The following is a 23,965-nucleotide window of genomic DNA, read 5'->3' as shown; positions in this document are numbered from 1 at the left end:
CCAGACCTGTTATCCCAAAACCCTGATGATGGTTCAGTGGATGGAGTAGCCTTGGCAGGCAGCCTCTCTGGCCAGCAGCAATGGGACTGCAGACAGGTTCTGCAGGCTCACAGACACATGTTTTCTCTCACACCTAGTCAAACTAGCTGGTGCACCCATGAGGTGGACACTGGTGACAGTCTGCCTGTGAAGAATAAAATCTACAGGCAACCTGACCATGTCAGGGATTGTATAAAGGCTGAGGTGCAGAAAATGCGTGAACTTGGAGTAATTGAGCCATCAGAGAGCCCCTGGGCCAGCCCATTAGTCCTTGTGCCAAAACCTCATACCAAAGATGGAAAGAGAGAAATGAGGTTCTGTGTGGACTATAGAGGTCTCAATGCTGTCACTAGGACAGATGCTCATCCTATTCCAAGGGCAGATGAGCTCATAGATAAATTGGCTTCTGCCAAATTTCTGAGCACATTTGATTTGACAGCTGGCTATTGGCAAATCATGTTGGCTGCGGAGTCTAAGGCCAAAACAGCATTCTCAACCCCCAGTGGACATTATCATATTGTGGTAATTCCCTTTGGTCTGAAGAATGCACCTGCCACTTTCCAAAGGTTGGTGAATCAAGTCTTTTCTGGGTTGGATGACTTTTGTGCAGTTTATCTAGATGATATTGCTGTCTTCAGCTCCACCTGGGAGGATCACCTGATCCACCTGAAGAAAGTTCTGGAGGCCCTGCAAAAGTCAGGCCTGACTATCAAGGCTACCAAGTGCCAGATAGGGCAGAGCAAGGTTGTGTACCTGGGCCACCTAGTAGGTGGGGGTCAGGTTCAACCACTGGAGAGCAAGATCCAGGCCATACAGGACTGGGCTCCTCCAATTACCCAGACACAAGTCAGAGCCTTCTTGGGCCTGACTGGGTATTATAGGAAATTTGTAAAGAACTATGGGTCCATTGTGACACCATTAAATGATCTGACATCCAAGAAGATGCCAAAAAAGGTTCAGTGGACAGTTAGCTGTCAAAAGGCATTTGATGACCTGAAGAAGGCCATGTGCTCTGCACCTATCCTAAAGAGTCCTGACTACTCCAAAGAGTTCATTGTCCAAACAGATGCTTCTGAGTTGGGGGTGGGAGCTGTGCTTTCACAACTTAATATAGATGGTCAAGACCAGCCCATTGCTTTTATTAGCAGAAGGCTGACCCCTAGAGAGAAACGTTGGTCAGCCATTGAGAGGGAGGCCTTTGCTGTGGTTTGGGCCCTGAAGAAGTTGAGACCATACTTGTTTGGCACTCACTTCAAGATTCAGACAGACCATAAGCCCCTCTTGTGGCTAAATCAGATGAAAGGTGAGAATCCCAAACTGCTCAGGTGGTCCATTTCCCTACAGGGGTTGGACTTTACAGTGGAGCACAGACCAGGGACTGACCATGGCAACGCAGATGGTCTCTCCAGGTAATTCCACTTAGAACATGAAGACTTATCTGGTCAAGGTTAAGTTTATTGTCCCTGCGTTTGGGGGGGGGGGGGTTATGTAGGAGAGTAGGGTCTGCTTTCCTATGGTCACTCCAATTGTTTCTTTTTGCTTTACTGGTTTTCGACTTAATGTGGCTGTGGGCCTGCTAATCAGACCCACAGCCTGCTGTTCTCTCTCTAAATTCAACACCATGTACTTTAGGTAAATCACCATTTGGGTATTGGATCACCTTATGAGCCCCTGTACAGTGTACTATAGGTACCCAGGGCATAGGTGCATCCAAGGCCTACCAGGGGCTGCAGCACATCTTTTGCCACCCCTGGCTGGCCATCCAAACTTACACAACTGGCTGATCACTCAGCTGGGGCAAAGTTGTGTAATCGCCCCTTGCTCAGATATAGTAAACCTACATCTGGACACATATATACCTATAAGTCACTCATATGGCAGGCCTTAATAATCCTGGAGGCAGAGTGCTTGGTTTTATGTGAGATAGTGCTCTAGCATGAGCTGAGCCTTTCTGCAGCGGTCGGAACCATGTCCTTATAGCTGTTCTGGGATACTGCCATACCATATACTCTTAAGTGCATTATAATCCTCGCGGTTATTGCTAACTTTGGTTTGGCTTTATCAAAACATGTCGTGTAAGGTGTCATACACTTTGGAATACTACCCCCTCGCCAGTTCTGGCGACGGGGGTAGCATTCCACCCTTCTAGAGGGCTAAGACATGTGGGTAACAGTAAACGCGGTTAAAACTAACCAGAGCCTCAACATCACAAAGTGGATGATGCTGCCACAGACACAGGTCTGGCCTCCTGCTGCTGACCGAAACCTGGCAGGGGAGGCTTGGACAAAGGGTTTCCTGTCACAGGGAGGTGTCACACCACCCCAGGCAGGAGATAGTGGATTGAGGCGGGCAGGGCGAGTGAAACTAGACACTGCCTGGGGCACACAAGGTGTCCCATGCATAGCCTGGTTCAAACCGGTGCTGGGGCACTCCAGTCCCAGCTCTGGCATAAAACTGGACAAAGGGAAAGGGGTGTAACCACTTATTGTGTGTGAAATTGAATTGACCCTTGACTAATGAGAACTAATATTGATGTGCGAGTCAAAATAGCAAATCCTCCATTCTTTTGTATCTAATGTTTTTATTAACTCCTTTACTGCGGAGCAAATTCCGCTGTGGTGCGGGAGTTCTATTAAGTGGTAGGGCCGCGTTGGCCAACGGACGTGCGCAGCACTACCGAGAAGTGCTTGCGACGGCCGTTGGCCGACACGCGCACGCAAGGGGTTAACCCAAACAGGTATATGTAAATATAAAATTGATTGGACCAGGGTATTAAGCCAAAAAATAATTTTGCGTCATGTCTACCAGTAATGGTAAATCTGGGAATCTGTCAAAAATGCATTGGAGTTGCATGGGACCACCCACACAACGCCCATGAAACACCACCTTGGGGCAGAGTAATGCAATGTAGCAATTTGCACTGCGTTATTCCTGAATTATTAAGCCACTTAGGGCCACGCAAAGTGGTTTGGTGTGGCTTGATAAATTGCATTTTGTGGTTGCTTTGTGCACTCACCATTTCGTTTGGTGCAAAGCGACACACCCCCTTGAAAAATAGAATTCTCAATGCTTTAAATGAAAACATAAAAATTCTGGCACTCCCTATCCTCAATACCAGTTTGCTCCTGAGAAGTGCTGGTGGACTTTCATTAAATTTACTGCAACAGGGCTGAGAAGTGCTGGTACTCTCCCTTTTAAATTAAAAAAGTGCAGGTGCTTAGTACCGGACAGTACCTGCCCTTTTAAAGCACTGCGTACAATTGCGTTATGCACAGGGACCGAGAAGCCCATGGCAGGTGCATATACAGCACACGTTAAGGAAAACACATTGGCTTGTGTTAGCTACAAAGACTTGTGAACGCACATAACGGGTGTTCGAACACGAAGGAATATATAATATTCACACAAATAAAGCTGAGGTAGAATTATGCGCACAAAAGAGAGGGCGTGCGTAATCTACGCACAAAGATGTATGTAATGTACACACACATAAAAGCACACGTGATGCCACGCAAGTGTGCTCCTCGCGTAGTCGCAAATCACGCACAGCACAAACCAACTTAAAAGATGCCTTCTGCATTCAGCACAGGGATGAAAGAGCCGCCCGGGAGGAGTGGCGAGGCTTTGTGAGCTGGTACATTCCGCTCCTGAAAGTGGTAAAAATCGGATGAATGTTTTGGGGGGCGAGGGCCAGGGGGCGGGCGGGGCGAGATATTGTTTTAACCTCAGCCTTTTTGTTGCAGAGTTGACGTCATGCCCGAGGCAGGGAATAAAACCGTGCCTCGGAGTGTGGGCTCGGAGTCTGCACCAGCAACAGGAGGCACCGGTCGAAGAGTGGGACGCGGCTCCAATCTGCCCCCTAGCGAGGACCGGGCGAGCAGCAGCACATTCACAGTGAGTATCTACATCATGAAGCGCCGTCCCTGAGACTCAGTGAGCGCCAGCAGGGGGCTGTCAGCGGGAGGGGGCTGTCTCAGACTGTCCAAGCACCGTGACCCCCAGCAGGGTACCCCCTAGACTTAGTGAGTACCACCAGTGCCTTCCCTAGACACATGGCGTTCCAGCCCCCTACTGCCACAGACACAGTGAGAAGTGGCAAGGACCTGTACGAGGCTCTGAGCGCCACCCTGCGCAGGCTGGGGGTTCACCCAGAGCATATGCCACATGTAGTGAGTACCAGGGACGTCATTATCCACGCGCAGGGCTGCCGAAGCAACCTGTCCCAGGCTTGGTAAACAATACCCTTCTAAAGTACTGTGACGCGGTGACTCAAACACAGTGAGTACCGTGAGGGACTTGTCCCTGACTCATTGAGTACTAGTAATAGAAAGTACAGTGAGTACCAGTCAACCAGTAGCTTCCTGCTCCGGGTGTGGTGAGTACCAGCAGTGCCCTGACCCCGAACTCTGACCTCCACGCTGCATAGTCAGGGTGATTGCCTGCTGCAAACTACCCTAAAACTGCAAGTACGGCGGCGCCCCCTCTCGTGCGCAGTGAGTTCCACTAGCATACTGGTGCGTACACTGAGTATCAGCAGTGCACTGACCTCACTCATGCTCTGAGTGCCGCGCTGCACAGTCATTACATGCAGAGAGCTGCCCCCAGACAGCGAGTGCTGCCCTTCGCACACTGCCCCTGACCCAGTGAGGGGCAGGCAGGCGGTGTCATGTCTACGTGCATGAGTACCTGGCGCAGCCTCAGTGCTCACTGTATTTAGCAAGTTCAATAAGAATACTTCTCCTCACACAGTGAGTACCAGCAGGACACTGACCCCAGACTCTGAGTACCACGCGGCACAGTCGTCACTGCCCTTCGCGTGCACAGTTAGTTTTTTTTTGGTTTTGTTTTTTGTTTTGTGCATATTTTATATAGCGCGAACTCGACCCGAAGGTATTGGAGCGCTTTACATGAGCACTGTATTTCCATTACACATTCAGGCACGGGGAGAAGTCCCTTGCGCCACTTTTGCGTCACTTTTAACATGGGAAATGTGACGCAAAAGTGGCGCACGGGGCTTGTAAATCTACCCCTTATTTGCCCGTACACGGTGAGTACCAGCAGCGACCTCTCCCAGACTCCGCGTGTCCCCCAGCACAGGCACAGTGCTCTCTTGCAGCGACTCCGCAAGCATAGTGAGTACAAGAGAGCCATGCCGCGGCGCAGTGAGTACAAGCAGCTGCTCCAGATAGCTTGTGTGCGCAGCACCGTGCGCCAGGCACAGCAACACGCGGCTCCAAACGCAGCGAGCAGCGCCAGAACCCGGCACGGACTGGGACTTTGGCTGTGAGCTGACAGTGGTCACCCCGGCACTGTCCCAGGCACGGCGGAGGTACCAGCAGGGACCAGAGCAGGCTCAACGAGGATCAAAGCCCCCTGCTGCAGAAGCCGCCAGGGTTTGCAGAATGAAGACTCCTGCCTGCCAGTGCTCACCTGCAGCCATCTCCCCACAGGGAACGCTAATTGAACACCGGACTGTTGAAACACCATCATTCCGTCAATATAGTGAATACCGCAGTGACGGGCCTCACTCCGACCTAGACGCGCCAAGAAGCAGCCGCCCCTGAGGCGCTGGAGTAGGGGAGGGTGATGTTATACTCGGAGCACGGAAGGAGTGCAGGGTATCGAGCTAAGATAAAGTTTAGTGATACGGGATAAGAGCACACAAAGTGCCGCGTATGAGGGCAGCTGCACGTGTGTTGAAGGGTTGATGTGGCCCGACAGTGTAAGGTGTATCTTTAACAACGTGCTTTTTTGAAGTGAGTGTATTTTTCAAATTGTATTTTCTCCGTCTGCAAGTTATTGTTTATCTGTGTTTACCGCTGTTTTTTGTGTTTCTATATTTTGTGTTTGTTTGTATATGGGTACGGTTTGTTGTGCTAAATGTGCCCATGCCCCCGCTAGTACATGTGCTGTCTCTTCGTGTTTGTATTATTCAGTCTAAAGTATGTTGTGCTTTCCTATGTTTGCATCTATGTTTTATGTACTGCGCTTGTGTGTGTCTGTGAGCAGTGTCCTTTCCTGTACTTTGTGTGTCTCTGTGTGATGGAACTTTATATTTGCAAATTGGGTTTTCATCTTTTGCTCATTGAGTTGGTCCGTGGGGTGTGTATTTATATTTTTTGTGATGTGCATTTGTCATTAAGGATATGTATGAGTTTATGTGTGACGTGCACCCCTAACTGACGTGTTTGTTTCCCTCTGTATTTCCTGATTGTGGTATGTTTGTGCGTGTCTGTTTGTCTCTTTCAGGTATATTTGTGTTTGTACGAAGTGGCTATTTCTATTAGCTGGCTTTGTAGTTTTTCATCTGTGTGGGGATCTGAAGTGTTTTAAATTCACAGGTACTAACTATTAGGTACCCAGTGCCTGCACTTCTTTTATTTGGAAGGGGTAGAAGCTGCACTTCTCAGCACTGCTCCAGGGCTTTCAATGGGATGCTGCTACCGGAACTTCTCAGCAGCAAACAGATACTCTAGGACAAGGAGTTCCTGCACTTTTATATTTCCTTTTAATGCAATGGGAATCTGTTTGGTGGTGTTAGTGTGTTTAAAAGAGAGAACGAGAGAGCTATAGAGATAAAGGGAGAGAGAGAGGTGTATGTGATCACACACCTGTGCGTTTCTTCTTTCTGTGACTCATGCAAGGGTCCATGAAGTGTGTGTTTGCCTCTGTGTTCATGCACTCGTATATGTGTATCTTCTGTATGAGAGAATGAGGCGATCACGTGACCATCTAGTGCTTGTCTTAATATGTTAGGTCTCTATTTTAACGCTAGTGTTTATATGTGATTATTTATGAGGGGTGAATTGTTCATTTTGTTTCTGATGAAACCAAAAAGCAGACAAGATCACTGATCTTGTCTGCGTTTTGGTTTAAGCTATGCATTTGTCTCTGTTTATATAATATTGCAGTAATCTTCTAGTGAATGTGAGCTCTGTGTGGAACCCTTGGTGGTCAGTGTTACACCTGTGACTCTAGGAATGTTCCAATCTAATCCCATCCTCGTCGCCAAAATTGTAGTGGTACACATCGATCAAAGCAACGAGGTAGAGCAGAGATGCTTTATTCAAGTTCTTTACAGCAACACCAGGAGGCTACTACCAACCTGGAGGAGAACATTCCAAGAGTCACCGGTGGAACACTGAACTTCAAGTGTTCCACACAGAGCTCGCATACACTAGAAGATTACTACAATAAATATGCCGGAGTATGAGGTGACAGGCATTTGTGTAATGTGCTTGAGTGGTGGTTTGCATGTGAATTTTTTTGTGTCTGAGGTATATGTATTTGCTTCTGGTGATGCGTTTATGCATCTGATATATGTGCGTGCGAGAGTATGTGCGCATCTCGGCGTGATTCGTTTGTGCCTGAGATATATGTTTATGTTTGGGGTGTTTGTTTGCAAGATGCCATGTGCTTGTTTCAGTGTGTTGTGCTTCTTTGAAGTTTAGCTTGAAATTGTGAAATGTGTCAGTTTCATTTAGGTGCGCTTTTATCCGAATGCCCGTTTTCTAGAAAGAATGTTTCTTTTTGGTGTGCATGTGTTTTTGGGAGGTGTGCCTGTCTGATGTATGATGTGTGTTTGATGTATTTCTTTAATTCTGTGAGAAGTGTTAGAAGCTACCGTGTGTCAGTGGGTGCGGTGTGTGTGTGTGTTGGTTTTGTGTCTTTGGTGTGCTTATATTTCTGTGAGTTGCGTGTAGGTCTGTGATGGATGCGATGCTTGTGGTGTATGTTTGAGAATGATATATGTGTGTGTCTGTGATGTGCTTGGGTTTCTGATGTGTGTTTCTGCGTGGTATGTTTGAGTCTTTGGAGTGACCATGGGTTTGTTGCTGAGTGAGTCGTCCATTGCCTATACTTATATTGTGTGTGTGGATTGCTACATGGAGGGTCTGTGATGGCTGTGCTTGTTTTACTGAGGTGTATTGGAGTGCCGATTGGTTGCGTTTGCTTCTGTGCAGTGTTTCTGAGTCTGTTATGTGCTCCTTTGTGTCCATGCGAAATGTTTATGTGTGTAATACCTATGTGTTTCGTGTTTGCATGGTAACATCGCGTGTCTTCATTTTTGTGTGCAGTAAGCGTGTGCACAAGTGAATGTGTTACACTATGTGGTTGTGTATGTGTACCAAAAAGAGACCTACATAGTGAGAGAAAGGGAGCGAGAATGAGAAAGAGAGAAGAGAGAGGCAACGAGGGAGATGGTGAAAGGATCTGTTGACTGCTTCTCCGGGAGCTTTCTTGGGATGTTGTGTGTGTGAAGGCATGCAGCTTTTTGTCTCCTTTTGTAAATATGTTCTGTATCAGTTTATGTGCAGGTGTATGTTATGGTCTATGTATTTCATTATTGTACAATACTTTTATCATTAAGGGCTTCTGTGTAATTTGGGTGCTTGTGTTCATATGTGTGCTATGCCTCTGTGAATTTGTGTGCCAGATGTGTATTGTGATGTATCAGCATAGTAAGTTTCAGGCCCGGCTCCAGGAATTTTTATTTTGGTGTGCCAAGGATGCATTTGGGTGAGCCACTGCGGGCCCGATTCGTCACTTATATGTCTAGCCAGGCCTGCTTCAGGGTCCTCTTTTATCTCTACTTAGTCTTACTAGGGCCCAGTAAAACACATTCTTTTCTTTTCAAATCTCTTTGTAAATGTTATCATTCTCAAAAAGTGTTTTTTCCTTGTAATGTCTTTTCTGAGGTGGGAGTATCAGGCAAGTGACACTTCTCGGGCTCTCCCTCATGACCTACTCCTAGGATTCCCTCAGTGCCACCCGCCACAAGCGCCCCTCATCTTTCCCTAGCCCCCTATTGACCTCCTTCTTGGACTCTCTCACTACCACCCTCTTCCACTACCACCCCCTCACGCGCAGCGGATGCGCCGAACGTGCGCCGAAGGCACGCCAAAGGTAAGCCCGTCGGCGCCCGTCCGCGCCTGGACCGCGCCCAGTGCCAGGACCCCTGGCCCCCGACGACGCCAGCCCACACGACGGACCTACGACGCCGCAACTCTCAACGCACTCAATGCCGGCCGGAACCACGCCTGCTGCCGAGCCACCCCGAGACGCACCCACGGACCCTTCACCTGCCTCACCTGCAAGTTCACCTGCCTCCGAACCTGCCCCGCACCCGCCAAGCCAAGCACCAACAGCAACCACCTCAAGTGCATCCTGATCAACACCCGCTCCGTCCACAGACACACCGTCGAACTCTGGAACCTGCTCGACACAACATCACCAGACGTCGCCTTCCTCACGGAAACCTGGATGAACGCCTCCTCAGCGCCCGACATCGCTATCGCCATCCCGGATGGGTACAAGATCATCAGACGGGACCGCGTCAACCAGACCGGAGGAGGCATCGCCATCGTCCACAGAAACACCATCCGCATCACGACCGACTCCAACGACACCTTCGCCGCAGCCGAACATCTCCACTTCCAGATCCACACCGACCCAAAGACGACCCTCAGAGGCACCCTCGTCTACAGACCCCCGGTACCACGCACACAATTCAGCGAAGACATCACAGACTTCATCAGCCCGCACGCCCTCCCCTCCGCTGACTACATCCTCCTCGGAGATCTCAACTTTCACCTGGAGAACAACAAGGACCGCAACACCGCCGCCCTGCTGGACAACCTCGCCAACCTCGGACTCAAGCAACTGGTCAACACCCCCACCCACTACGCCGGCCAAACGCTTGATCCGTCTTCTCATCCAGCAAACACATCACCTTCAGCCACTCCACCGGACTCCACTGGACCGACCACAGCTGCGTCCACTTCAGCTTCAGATGAACCACAACCCACCACCACCCGCTTCAGATTCCCCACAGAAGCTGGAGTAAGATCACCTGCGAGCAGCTCACCACCTCTCTCAGCCAGAACCCACCCGCCAGCACAACGGACCCCAACGAAGCAGCCCGGGACTTCACACAGTGGCTGACCGCCTGCGCTGACGACCTCGCACCACTGAAGAACCCTCCCAGCAGACCCAGAAGCAAGAAGGCATCCTGGTTCACCGACGAACTCAAGGACTCCAAGAAGACCTGCCGCACCCTCGAGAAAGCCTGGCTCCTCGACCGGACCACCGACAACATGACCGCCCTCAAACACGCTACCCGCAAGCACCACCAGCTTATCCGCACCACCAAGAAGAAATCCCTGAAGGAACGACTGGACAACAACACCCACGACAGCAAGGAACTCTTCAGCATCGTCAAGGAGTTCTCCAACCCCAGCACCGGCAACAACGACATCACTCCGTCACAAGACCTCTGCGACTCCCTCGCCTCGTTCTTCCACCGCAAGATCGCCGACATCCACAACAGCTTCGGCGCACCATCCATGCACCCAACCACAGAACCAACGCACCTCAGCGCCACCCTCCGCACCTGGACCACGGTGACCACCGAAGACACAGCCCGCACGATGAACACCATCCACTCCGGATCACCAATTGACCCCTGCCCACACCACGTCTTCAACAAGGCCGACTCCACAATCGCACCCCATCTCCGGAACATCATCAACACCTCCTTCAACACCGCCACCTTCCCGGAGAGCTGGAAGCACGCCGAGCTCAGCGCCCTCCTGAAGAAACCAACAGCGGACCCCACCGACCTCAAAAACTTCCGCCCCATCTCGCTCCTCCCCTTTCCTGCTAAAGTCATCGAGAAGATCGTCAACAGACAGCTGGACGCCTTCCTCGAGACGAACGGATCCCTCGACCCCTCGCAGTCCGGCTTCAGAGCCAACCACTGAAACTGGGATGGTGCAATGAGCTAAAAAACGGTGTTGGATATAGCCCTGATCTCTTGACTGGGTGAGAGTACTCTGCTTAATTCAGAGACTCTGTCCATCACCACCCCTTGTTGTAAATAATCAGAGCCAACCACAGCACCGAGACCGCCCTCATCGCAGCCACCGACGACATCCGGACCCTGCTCGACAAGGGGGAAACAGTGGCCCTCATCCTCCTGGACCTCTCCGCTGCTTTCGACACTGTCTGCCACCGCACCCTAGTCCAGCGCCTCAGCAATATCGGTATCCAAGAGAAGGCACTGGAGTGGATCATCTCGTTCCTCGCCGGAAGAACACAAAGAGTCCGCCTCCCCCCGTTTCGCTCCGAGGCCACCGAAGTCATCTGCGGCGTTCCGCAAGGATCTTCACTCAGCCCCACCCTGTTCAACGTCTACATGAGACCTCTTGCAGCCATCGCACGCCAGCACAACCTCAACATCATCTCCTACGCCGACGACACCCAGCTGATCCTCTCCCTCACCAGAGACCCCGACACCACCAGAACCTGCCTACACAAAGGGATGAAAGACGTCGCCGAGTGGATGAAGGACAGCCGCCTCAAACTGAACTCGGACAAGACGGAAGTCCTCATCCTGGGATCTTCGCCCTCCGCCTGGGACGACTCCTGGTGGCCCCCAGCCCTGGGCACCGCACCCAAGCCAACCGACCATGCACGCAACCTGGGCTTCATCCTGGACTCCTCCCTCTCGATGACCAGACAAGTCAACGCCGTCTCCTCATCGTGCTTCAACACCCTGCGTATGCTTCGCAAGATCTTCCGCTGGATCCCGACCGAGACCAGGAAGACAGTCACCCAGGCACTCGTCACCAGTCGACTGGACTACGGAAACGCCCTCTACGCCGGAACCACAGCCAAGCTACAGAAAAGACTCCAGCGCATCCAGAACGCCTCCGCCCGACTCATCCTGGATGTCCCCCGACGCAGCCACATCTCCAGCCACCTGAGGAACCTGCACTGGCTCCCCGTCGACAAAAGGATCACGTTCCGGCTCCTCACCCACGCACACAAGTCTCTCCACGACCTGGGCCCCAAGTACCTCAACGACCGCATGACCTTCTACACGCCCACCCGCCAGCTACGGTCCACCAGCCTCGCCCTCGCAGCCGTACCACGCATCCGAAGAGCCACCGCCGGAGGAAGATCCTTCTCCTACCTAGCGGCCAAGACATGGAACTCCCTCCCCATCCACCTTCGGCTGACCCAGGACCATCTCGCCTTCAGGAGACAACTCAAGACCTGGCTGTTCGAGCAGTAGCATACCCCTTCCCCAAGCGCCTTAAGACCCTCCCGGGTGAGTAGTGCGCTATACAAATGGTTTGATTGATTGATTGATTGATTCCAGTGCCCCTCATCTCTCTGTAGCCCCTAACTCTATTGACCTCCTCCTCGGATTACCTCACTGCTACCCATCACCAGCACCCTTCATCCCTCCGTAGCCCCCATATTGACCTCCTTCTAGGGCACCCTCTACCAGAACCCCTCATCTCTCCGTAGCCCCTCCCCTATTGACCTCTTCCTCGGATTCCCTCACTGCCACCCTCCTCCAGTACCCCTGATCTCTCTGTAGCCCCTACCCCTATTGACCTCCTTCTCGGACATCCTCACTACCACCCTACATCAGTGCCCCTCATCTCTCCATAGCCACTCTCTCATATGCATGGCATTTGTTATAAAGCGCTATTCATATCAGTGTAGTGTGTCACAGTACTTTACATCACTCACACATTACACAGAGACAATCAATCATGCAAGTATGTAAATCAGTCTACACGGAATGTCACATAAGCCAATGAGGATTACCAGGTGTAGGAATCACATGTCATTCATACTGGTGGGCAGCATGTTTTAAGAGGGTTTGGAATGGAGAAGCACACACTCTGTATATCTGCCCAAACAAACTATTTTTAGCAACATTGAAAGACTGGGGAAGTTCTAACTATATTACCCCCCCAAAAAAAACTAAGTTCTAACTATATCATTCAGGTTTGCATGCAGCTCTTTGATGACAGTTCATAGGTCACTGTCCTATGATGGGATTGTAACTTCCAAACTGCAAGTAACACAAGAATCTCTGTGACAAAGGTAGTAACCCACTGAGCTATACACATAAAAGACAGTTTATCTCCATTTCAAAACTACCAACAGACAAAGGTTTGGCAGGATCATTAATCACCAGTTTTCTGGCCATTTTTATTGTCTTACATCCGTGGCAGAGCCGGCTTTGATAATGATAAAAACTGTTTAAATAAAGCATATAGGAAGTGTGTGCCTTGAATGTGTCTTCCTGAGCCTTCCCAGATGATTTTAAAAAGAAGAACAAATAGCCAAACATTCTCTCACCTGCTCCGTTCCTCGTCACAGCCCGGTCTGATAAGGAGCTGTAGGGGCAAGGAAAGGTGAATCCGGAGAAACAAACTTTTTTTCTCCAGCGTGAAATAGAAAAGGAGATATCCACACAGCAGAACGGTTGAGGTTACCCAGTGCCAAAGAAAGGATTTGTCCCCTTTGCCATGTCCCTATTGTACCTGCACAAGTGGGCGGGGACACAGCCCACCTTTCTAAAAGGAGATGCGTGATTGGGGATGCCTGTGAGAGAGAGCTCAGGCTCAATCGCGCAACTCCTAGGAGGGAAAACAACGTTCAGAGGATCGTTTTAAATGAAAGTGGCCATTCACTACTGGCCTTCATGCCGTCACTGCCAGGGCCAAGGCTTATGTTTGGGTGGGCCTGGCCCACTCAGCTCACCCGCTAGACCCGGGCCTGGAGTTTGCCTGTGAGTGGCTTTGCCTAACTGTGGCCCAGAATGGATGTGGGTAGACGTAGTGTGTTTGTTTTCAGTGCCTATGTTAAGTTGTGTGATGTAATATATGTTTGTCATGATAGTACAGTGTGTCTAAACATGTAATGTCTATTCTTCTAAGCAGTGCTACTTCTGTTTTTTTGTTTTCTTTTTTGTTTTTTGTCCTAATAACGCGACAACTAGTTTATTCAGCTGGGTATAGACATAGTCATGCTGGTTAATTTTCTGAAGAGCGGTAGAAAGCACATATGACAGCTTTGTCCGCATATGGGGCCATATTATGCATTGTCATTGTTTGTGACCGGCGCACATTTTAAAAGGTGCCCCGAGCGCAAACAATGACAACGCGCAGGGACATATTTAAGAATTTCGGGGCCCTGGACCAAACTTATTTTGGGGGCCCCTGTTCGTAACAGCTTTGAATTAATGATCCAATTTCAACTCTTTTGCGTCCTCTTTGGCCAGGTCACTGACAGTGTACAGGTACACTTGTTCAATTTCCTAATATGTTTACATTTAATCTTCAGAGATAATGATGTGTGATTTGTTACCATAATACAGCAGCATATCACTAATATTATTTCAAATAATCTTTGTGATCCCCTGCTATTTCTCATATGTGAGGTCCTGTTTTGATCTAAAGGAAACAGTTTTTTATGGATTGTTGCATGGTGTTGAAAAACCAACATTTCTTGCCAAATGTCTATTGACTTCAACACCTCACCCACATTAAAAATAAATTAAAGGAAAATGGTATGTAAAAAAATCTGTTAACAATTATTCAAGGTCATTAGGGCAAGTACAGAGCTGGCTCTATCAGGGGCCAACCTCAAAGGGTGGGGCCCAGGGCCAGGGCCCACTTTGCCCATGCCTTAAAACGTCTCTGAAAATGCCTCTATTAGGTTGTATGCACTGCCCCCAGGGCAGCGCATTCATGTGAAAACACAGAGCAGCTGCTCTGTGTTTTCCCAATGCAGGCGGCACCCGGTGGCTAGTGTGGGCGGTGGCAGCTCCAATACGGACCCGTTTTTGATGTATTGAGGCTATATCTTTGTTCTTTTAAATTTTACTGTATTTTACAACATTTGGTGCGCGAGTCCTGCACGGAGGCGCTTTTACTTATTTTTTAAACGCTTTGCTCAGATTAAATCTTTTTGTGTTATGCGCTTACCTGTTCTGCCACCTAGTGTGCCTACCCTGCCCCGTTCCACCGCGGCTGGTGTGTCGTTTGAGTGGAGAGTGGGCGGCCATCTTGAGTGTAGTCCCAGGTCCCTGCTGGACCAGTGGCAGCGTTCTAGCTGGGGGAGGGAGGTGCACCCATAAATTGAGCTCGGATTTGAGATCTTGGCAGCTAGTGTGGGCTGTGGCAGCTCCCATACGGACCCGTTTTTGATGCATTGAGGCTATATCTTTGTTCTTTTAAATTTTACTGTATTTTACAACATTTTGTGCACCAGTCCTGCACGGAGGCGCGGAGGCGCTTTTACTTATTTTTTAAACGCTTTGCTCAGATTAAATCTGTTTGTGTTATACGCTTACCTGTTCTGCCACCTGGTGTGCCTTCCCTGCCCCGTTCCACCATGGCTGGTGAGCCGTTTAAGTGGAGGGCGGGCGGCCATCTTGAGTGTAGTCCCGGACCCCTGCTGGACCAGTGGCAGTGTTCTAGCTGGGGGAGGCAGGTGCACCCATTAATTGAATATGCCCTTTCGAGCGTGCAGCGGTCGCGCACAGCAGGCGCGCCATAGGCGCGCCGAAGGTAAGCCAAAGGTATGCCCGTCTGCGCCTCGGGCGCGCCTAGCGCTGGTCATGCTGCTTGTAATTTCTACGATCCCAATGACATCCCAATAAGGTATTCTCGTGAAGAATTATTTGCTCTTAATATAGTGGAGTGCCGGGGCATTTCACCATGGGATATCTCAGATGGCATCCCCAGTCCTTGTCCCACATGTGAGTTAGGCCCTTCACTAACCATGGCTGCTCCCACACATGTCTCCAACCACTTACAGGTGATTGATGCTGCTGTTATAAATGCCCGGTCTATGAGCAAACATGCCGCTGACATATTTGAGCTTTTGTTGGACGGCTGCTTGGATATTCTGTTTATAACAGAAACATGGCTTAACAATTCTAGTGCCCCAGTTGTGTAGCTTGCCATCCCCAGAGGTTTTAAAATCATCAGGGCGGATCGAGAAATGGGGAGAGGGGGGGTCATTGTTTTTAAAGACACATGGTCTTTTCAAATTGACTCCTCCGATAAGTAGGGCGATGGCAAAGTCCTTCACTTCTCTCTCACCCTCTCACCGCATTTTACGTTGGGAGGCACGCTGGTATACCGTTCCCCGGGTCCCGCCGGACCTTTCCTTAAAGCGCTGGTCGATGTCATTGTGCCCCGCGCCTTGAGGTTTTCCAGATTCCTTCCCTTGGGCGACTTTAACATCCAAACGGAGGTGGGCGAGTCATCAGACTCCAAACATTTGTTGGAATCGCTTGGCCTGGCCCAATTAACTCAATGGGTCACGTTGCCCACACACTCCGAGGGTCATACCCTGGATGTGGTGTGTTCCAATTTTTCTTTATCGGTATCTGACCCTGAAATTCTTACTTGGTCGGATCATAGGCTGATCAGGTTTTCCTGGTCCTTAGAAAAAAAAAAACTCCAAATATAAGTTTACTACCTGTCCCAAGAAGATCAACGTGTCTGCCCTCTCCAATGCCCTTTGTATGGGTCGTCCTATGTTAGCCCAGGAAATGACCACCGCTGTGCAGACCTTTAACACCTGGATCTGCTTGGGGTGGAGACCTCCTCCAAAGGGAGTACTAGATCTAAAATGCACTCCACCCCTTCTAAGCCCTGGTTTTCTCCGGTCTTAAGAGAGCTTAAACTAGGTTGGAAAAGATTGGAAAAACGCTTGCGGCTTGCCTACTGCCCTGCCACTAAGGTGTTATTAAGTTCTGCTCAGAGGGAGTACTACGCTAGCATCAGGATGGCTAAGAGCGAATATTTTGCGGGTAGCATCTCTAAGGCCAATAATAACAGTAGGGAAATTTTTGCTATTGTCAACAGCTTTCTTGCCCCTTGCGCTGAGCAACCAGTAGAGTCATCTTCTGCGCGCTGGTGTGAGGACTTGTCGTCATTCTTTGAAAACAAAATAGCAGGGATTCAGGCTAGTTTGCGGACCACCTGTCTCAGTCAGAGCCTCTCAGCTCCTGTGCATTCCTCTCCTCCTTCTTCCATGGCCTACACCTTTGAGGAATGTGTTCCACCTTCTGGAGCTGATATCTTAGCAGTTTTAAAATCCTTGAAATCAGGATCACCTACTGACCCCTGTCCGGCGCGTGTTCTCGGCGGGGTGGCCAAGGTGGTATGCTATGAGGTTACCGAAATTGTCAGCCTTTCCTTTAGGTCGGCGACAGTTCCGGAATGCTGGAAGCAGGCCAAACTCCTGCCACTGCTGAAGAAAGCGGGTTTGGATCCGGAAGTTCCAGCCAACTATCGGCCAATTTCCTTATTGCCAGTGTTGGCTAAGGTTTGTGAAAAGATTGCTCTCCGCCAATTGAATACTTTTGTGGAAACATCTAATGCCCTTCACCCGGCTCAGTCCGGATTCCGTGCTGCTCACAGCACTGAATCGGCATTGGTGGAAATTTCAGAGGCTGTTAGGGACTGTTTGGACGCAGGCGGCAGAGCGGCTCTAATATTATTGGACCTCTCTGCGGCGTTCGACACGGTTCCCCATCAACTTCTTCTTTCTCGTCTTTCAGCCATTGGCGTCACTGGTCTGGCTCTAGAGTGGCTGACTTATTTTCTTTCTTTCCGGACTCAGCAGGTCTGGTTACCCCCTTTTGCGCCATCGGCTAAGCTTCTTGCCACCGGGTGCCCCAAGGGTCAACTCTAAGTCCGTTATTGTTTAACATATATGTGACACCTCTGATTCTCTTGGCTGAACAGCTGGGCGCCAAAATAATAGCTTATGCCGATGACACACAGTTGTTGTTCACCTGGCCTGCTATGGATTTGGATGTTGCCTCTGCCCAGACTTGTCTCTCCTCAGTTTTTACTTGGTTGGCTTCTGCCCAGTTAAAGTGTAATGAAGATAAAACCGAAATCTTACTGTATGGGCATTTTCCTTCACATTTTAGAGAATCCCTGTGGCCCATGGACTCTCCCTTCCCTAGCTCCGTGGGTAACCCAGCAAAAAATCTCAGGGTGTGGTTTGGGGAAGACTTAAAATTTGAGGCCCACATTAAAAAACTTACCTGCGGGTGCTTTGGCACCCTTGTGGCTTTTCGGAATTTTTTTACTCTTCTACCTAGAACGGCGAGAGAAACAGTGCCGAGAGCGCTTATTCTCTCTCGCGTTGACTACGCCAATGCCCTGTTTAGTGGCTCCATGGCATATTTGACTAACCGTCTTCAGATAATCCAAAATGCGACTGCCAGGCTCCTTTTTAACATCTCAAGGAGGACAAGTGTTCATCTCCATTTGCGCAGTCAGCACTGGCTCCCGGTGTCTCAACGGATTATCTATAAGACCCTTACTTTCGCCCACAGAGCCATTCATGACCAGGGCCCTCTCTATCTGAGGAAACGCTTCTCTTTCTATCTTCCCAATCGTCCCCTGCGCTCTGCCACCCAATATCGATTGGCGGTTCCACGGTTCAAACGCTCTCGTTTTGGTGGCAATCCATTGCTGTTAAAGCAGCTGTGGCCTGGAACTCTCTACCTTTGGCCCTTCGCGCTAACCAGAACTATTCCCTCTTTAAAAAAGCGCTGAAGACTCACCTGTTTAAATTTGTCATTTTAATTCTCTGTCTTTTTTCTTGTAGCCTCTGCCCTGCTGCATCGCCCCTATGCACCAGGATACTCCAGTAGTAATTGACCGGCCTATAAAATCCTATATAACATAACATAACTTTCAAAGGTGATTAGAGATTCCCTTGAGGGTGGATGCAGTCAGTGACTGCACCCACCTGCATGGGCATGTCTGGGTGGTCCATGGGACCCCCTTTACCATCTGAAGAGGGCTGCTCTCAGGAGGCGCACTGATAGTGCGCCACCTTTTAAATGGCGCACTGTCAGTGCGCCTCCTGAGGGCTTCTTTGCCTCTGTGTCTGCATCGGTAATATGGCGCAGGTGCAGAGTCAAAGGAATTCCCTCATTTACATAGGGCACTCGCCTGTGCAAATGAGGGAACACCCTCTAAAGGTAGTGCGGGCACTGTAAGTGCACCAACGCTATCGGTATTAGTGAATTGGACGCACAAACGTCTGCTTCCCCTTATATAATACCAAAGTGCCCTGGGTGTGTGCAAAGTGGGCGAAAACGCCTGTAGCGCCCCCGGCGCGCTCAGTGTAATACGGAGGATGATGTTTAAATATCGGACTGTAAACTTTCAATAAAAGTTGTATTTTATAGGCCCATCAGTAGATAGTTATGCAAATGATAATAAACAACAGCAGAGTAAAAAAATTTGAAAAAAATGTATAACACCTCAAGCGAAAGCTCCTATGAGGGAAAAACGTGGAACCTGGTGAAAAAACACAAAAGTTAATTGTAAAAAGAACCCTCACTCACCAACCTAGTGGTGACATGCTTCATCATTGGGTTCCCACTGGAAGGACCTAGTGTCCTTCCAGTGTGCTTCAACGCCTGTTTACAGCGGAGCTGGTTCTTTTGTGTGTTGATATGGTGAGAAAACCCAATTGTGCTAAGTGAGTGCGAAAAAGTTAAAAAATGCGTAGTTGTGACTGTCAACTACTTTATTAATAGTCCAACCCGCATTAGTTAAAAACAGGTGATAATTGGACTCAAAGAATGGTTTCTTTATTTGGAAACCCTTAGTCCTAAATAGATTTGGTCAACATGTTTCAGCTATCAGAGCCAAAATCGCTCAGCATTCGTCAGGACCATCAGTGTGATCCTCCGGCGGTGCGCACGCACTAAGGCGCGCACCCAACCGTGAGGATATTAGTGTGAAAAAATTAAAAATGTAATAAATTACACACGGCTTTAACCGTATAGGCACGCTCAGTAATTTACTGGGGCCAAATACAAATGGCCCTTAATTTCCGCACAGCATGGGCGGACACAGCAGGGTTTTTTTTCTTCACACCGTGCAAATGTCTAGCAGGCAACTCCCCTCTGGCAACCTAGCCTTTCGCTGCCTTTGGCAATCTCGACCCGAAGGTATTGGAGTGCTTTACATCAGCACCAGACAGTTTACATTTATTTATTTATTTATTTTTTACATTTGTATGGCGCGCAGCTACCCAAAAAGGGTTTCCCGGCGCCGACGACAGTTGGTTGAGCAGTTTGTATGAGCTGTGTTTACTTTCTGGAGTTATTTCTGGAAGAGCCAGGTCTTAATGTTCTTCCTGAACCTGGCATAATTTTCTTCTTTGCGGATGTGAAAGGGGAGTGTGTTCCAGAGAGTAGGCCCTAGGACGGAGAAAGACCTTCCTCCCATTCTTGTCAATCTGAACCTGGGAACTACAAAATTAGATGCGGTTAGGGAGCGCAGCCTCCTTCCCGGTATGTAGGGGGTGGCTAGCGATTGCAGGTATTTCGGTGCTGTTCCGGCTTTGATCCTGAACATGTAACTCAGGGCTTTGAACCTAACTCGGTTTTCCACCCTGAGCCAATGCAGGTCATTCAGGTATTTCGACACACTGGCCATTTTTGGAATTCTGCACAGGAGTCTTGCCGCTGAATTTTGAACGAGTTGTAGCCTTTTAATGACTGCCTGATTTGAGCCCAGGTAAAGAATGTTGCCGTAGTCTAGGCGAGATGTTACAAGTGCATTGACTACGGTCTTTTGGGTGGCGAGAGGCAGCATCCATAGTATTTTTTTTAACCACTTCAAAATGGTGAAACAGATGCCTGCCACTTTGTTGGCTTGCTGTTTCATGGACAGGGTATTGTCAATGATAACTCCTAAATTTCTTACCTGGGTTGCAGGAGTGGGGAGGTTTCCTAACTCTGAGGGCCAGTGGGAAGAGTTCCAAAGATCTTTGTTTTTTCCCAAAAGGAGGATCTCAGTTTTATCGCCGTTTAGTTTCAGCTGGTTGGTGGACATCCAGCTGAAGATTTTTTGGAGCCCCTGTTTGAGGAGGGAAAGAACTAAAGGGTCAGAGTTTGACAGGGAAAAAATGATCTGGGAGTCGTCCGCGTAGGTCATTAGGGTGAGTCCCACGTTGTCGGCTAGATCAGCTAAGGGTCTGAGGTAGAGGTTAGAAAACAGAGGGCTTAGAATGGAGCCCTGAGGCACTCCATGTGGAGCACTGAACTTGTCAGAACAGGCAAGAGGGGATGTAATCTGAAACGTCCTGTGTGCCAGGAAGGATTCAATCCATTTTAATGCCTCACCCCTAATGCCATTTCTCCCAAGTGTGGCCAGGAGTTTGCTGTGTGAGATGGTGTCAAAAGCCGCACTCAAGTCAAGTAAAATGAGTGCGACTGTTTGACCCTCATCGAGGAGACTCCTGACTTTTTCAGTTACTCCCAGCAAGGTGGTTTCCGTGGAGAATCCCGCTCTAAAACCCGACTGTGAAGGGTGACAGAGGGCATTCTCCTCGATGAAGAGAGTGAGGACAGAGTGGATGTGTCTTTCCAGGAGTTTGGAAAAGACTGGGAGCAAGGATATAGGTCGATAATTAGCAAGTATTTCTGGGTTGGCTGAAGGCTTTTTTAGGAGTGGATTGATCATGGCATGTTTCCAAAGAGAGGGAACTGTGGAAAGTTGAAGGGAGGAATTTAGAGTGTTAACTATTATGGTCAGGGATGCAGTATCAAGCTGTTTCAAGACACTTACAGGTAGTGGGTCCCGGGGGGAACCCGACTTGATGGTTTTGAGGGAGGACTTGAGGGAGTCTAAGGTTATGGGAGGCCAGTGATCTAAGATGTTTGTTTTGGCTGAATGAGTGGGGATGGCATCTTGAGGGCCAATCCCGGAGGTGGTAGAATTGATGTCTGAGATGATCCTGTCGATTTTTCCAATAAAAAAAGAGGCAAGGTCTTGGCATTGTTTTTTATTTAGGGGGGGGGGTCGGTGCGGTAGATTGTGCACCTGCAAGATCTTTGACCGTGTTAAAGAGTGTTCTAGCCTTGTTGGGGGCAGTGTACATTACACAATAAATGTTGGCATGCATGCAGGGCTTTAAGTGGGCCGGGTCTTGCCGGTGCTGAAGTTTTAACAAGCATTTGCAATGCAATAGGTCTCGCATTTACGCAAGTTTACGCTAATGGCATTGTAATTGACAATGCCTTTTATTTATGTTTTAAAAAACAAAAATAATAGGCATTGTCATTTACAATGCCAATAGCTTAAACCCGTGTAAATGCAAGACCTAATGCATTGCAAATGTTTGTTTTAATGTGTAACTGCATTGGCTGCAGATTTTACTTTCAGAAAGTTTCCTATAGGGTATTTATTTCAGTGCTATAATTCAGGGGATATTATTTCAGATTCATTTCATTTAGATTGTCAAACAATCATTTCAGATGCTTTTAATTTGCTGAACACTCACCACCACTAAACACCATCAATCCATGCACCCTAAGGACTCCTCACCACAGCTAAACTACACCCATCCCTGAACTCCAAAAGCCATTTCAACCCCTACATTCCACCTATCGCTGAACCACTAAACCCCTCACTACCCCAAAACCCCACCCATTCCTGAACCCTAAAAAACCCTTTTCACACCTAAGCCCCACTCATCCCTGACCCCTTAAAACCTCCCATCACTCCTAAACTCTACCCATCCCTGACCCCCAAAAAAACCTTTTTACATCTAAACTCCGTCTACCCCTGATTCCTTAAAAGCCCTCACCACCCTAAACTCCACCCAATCCTGAACCCTAAAAACTCTTCACCACTCCTAACCTCTACCCATTGTTGAACCTTAAAAACCCTCACCAGCCCTAAACTCTGCCCATCCATGGACCCTAAACCCCTCAAAAACGCTACACTCCAACTATCCTAAACTCTAAAAACACCCTCATACCCCTAAACTACACTTATTCATGAACCCTAAGAACCCCTCACCACACATAAACTCCACCCATTCTTGATACCTGAAAAAAGACCCACCACTCCTGAATACTACCCATGGCTCAACCCTTAAACTCACCTTACCATGCCTAATCTCCACCCATTCCTGATGCCTAAAACTCCTCATCACCTCTCAACATTACATATCCTGGAATGCAAAACCCCCTCACTAGTCTTAAACTCCACACTCATTTAACGTAAGTTTGGATGTTTTCTGAAAATTATCTTACTTTTAAAATGTTTTGCCTTAAATGTCGATTTATTTGTATTTCTTAAAATTGTTTTTTCAATATTTGATTTCCTCCAATGTGGTTTCTCAGTTTTTGTTTTTCCATTAGTTCATATACATCAGATTGTACCACCCAAACATCTAATCTCATTTATAACCGTGGCAGCATTAAAACTACTGTTTCACATTTTGCATCTAAAGTTGGTTGTGAAGTTAGTTATAATATCTTCCAGGTTATTTATACTTGATCCAGGTTTTGATGTGAACATTTCTAAATAGTTAGCATAATTGCCACCTTCTAACTGTATTCTGGTCCTCAAAAAGCTTTTATGTCAGCAGTCTCTCTAATTTTACAGGGTATAGGTCTTGTATAGAGAGTACATTTTACTGGCTTTTCTACCATTGCTCACATCACCCCTATTTTCCATTGCCTTCCCTTCTGCTAGTAGGACATGTATAACCACAAGGAGCAGCATCCAGATGTGCAGCATACATATAGTAGCACAAAACCATTGAGAACACTAATAAAACCAACAGTTCAAACAGCGGGTTCAAAGTGGGCTGCCATCCAGTATCTCAGTCAGGAGAACAGTTGGGGGATAGGGAGCCCCTCTCCGTCTAAAATGTAGACACTGAAAACAGGGCCCAGGCACGCTCAATGTGTCTAATAGAAGCACACTGCAAGCGTGGTTCTCCAGAGCTACAGGCAACCAATCACTACAGCATCCCCCTTCTATAGTTGCATCCATATCCCCATGCCTGCTCCCAATTAACTATTCCACTCTCATTCTGGATCCTTACTCCTGCAATGATGAGTGACCACTGCCCCAAAGGTCCTCAAATCCATCTAGCACTTCTATCCATAGTGGGGCTAACCTCCGTCTCTGTTCTCCCCTCGCCTCTTCTCTCCGCAGTGCCTCGTTCTCTGTCCGAGTCCATTCCCTGACAGCTGTCTCCCACCTGGCTATCACTGGTCCAACTGCAAACTTACACGTCATAGAAATATGCCTCTTGGTTAATA

The 23,965-nt window shown here is 48.7% G+C and overlaps 1 protein-coding gene across 1 annotated transcript in view; it reads left to right on the top strand.

The window, feature by feature from the left end:
• The first annotated feature begins 3,853 nt into the window (after positions 1–3,853).
• The window catches only part of PRLH (prolactin releasing hormone), a 94,083-nt gene continuing 73,971 nt past the window's right edge, over positions 3,854–23,965 (top strand). Inside the window, exon 1 of the mRNA XM_078683811.1 lies at positions 3,854–3,933. The gene's annotated coding sequence lies outside the window, so the exon portion shown is untranslated. The remainder of the gene's footprint in view (positions 3,934–23,965) is intronic.

This window comes from Lissotriton helveticus, chromosome 3_1, assembly GCF_964261635.1.
Source record: "Lissotriton helveticus chromosome 3_1, aLisHel1.1, whole genome shotgun sequence".
Taxonomy (NCBI): Eukaryota; Metazoa; Chordata; class Amphibia; order Caudata; family Salamandridae; genus Lissotriton; species Lissotriton helveticus.
The sequence above is the reverse complement of the archived record's forward strand: the minus strand, read 5'-3'. Positions and strand labels throughout refer to the sequence as shown.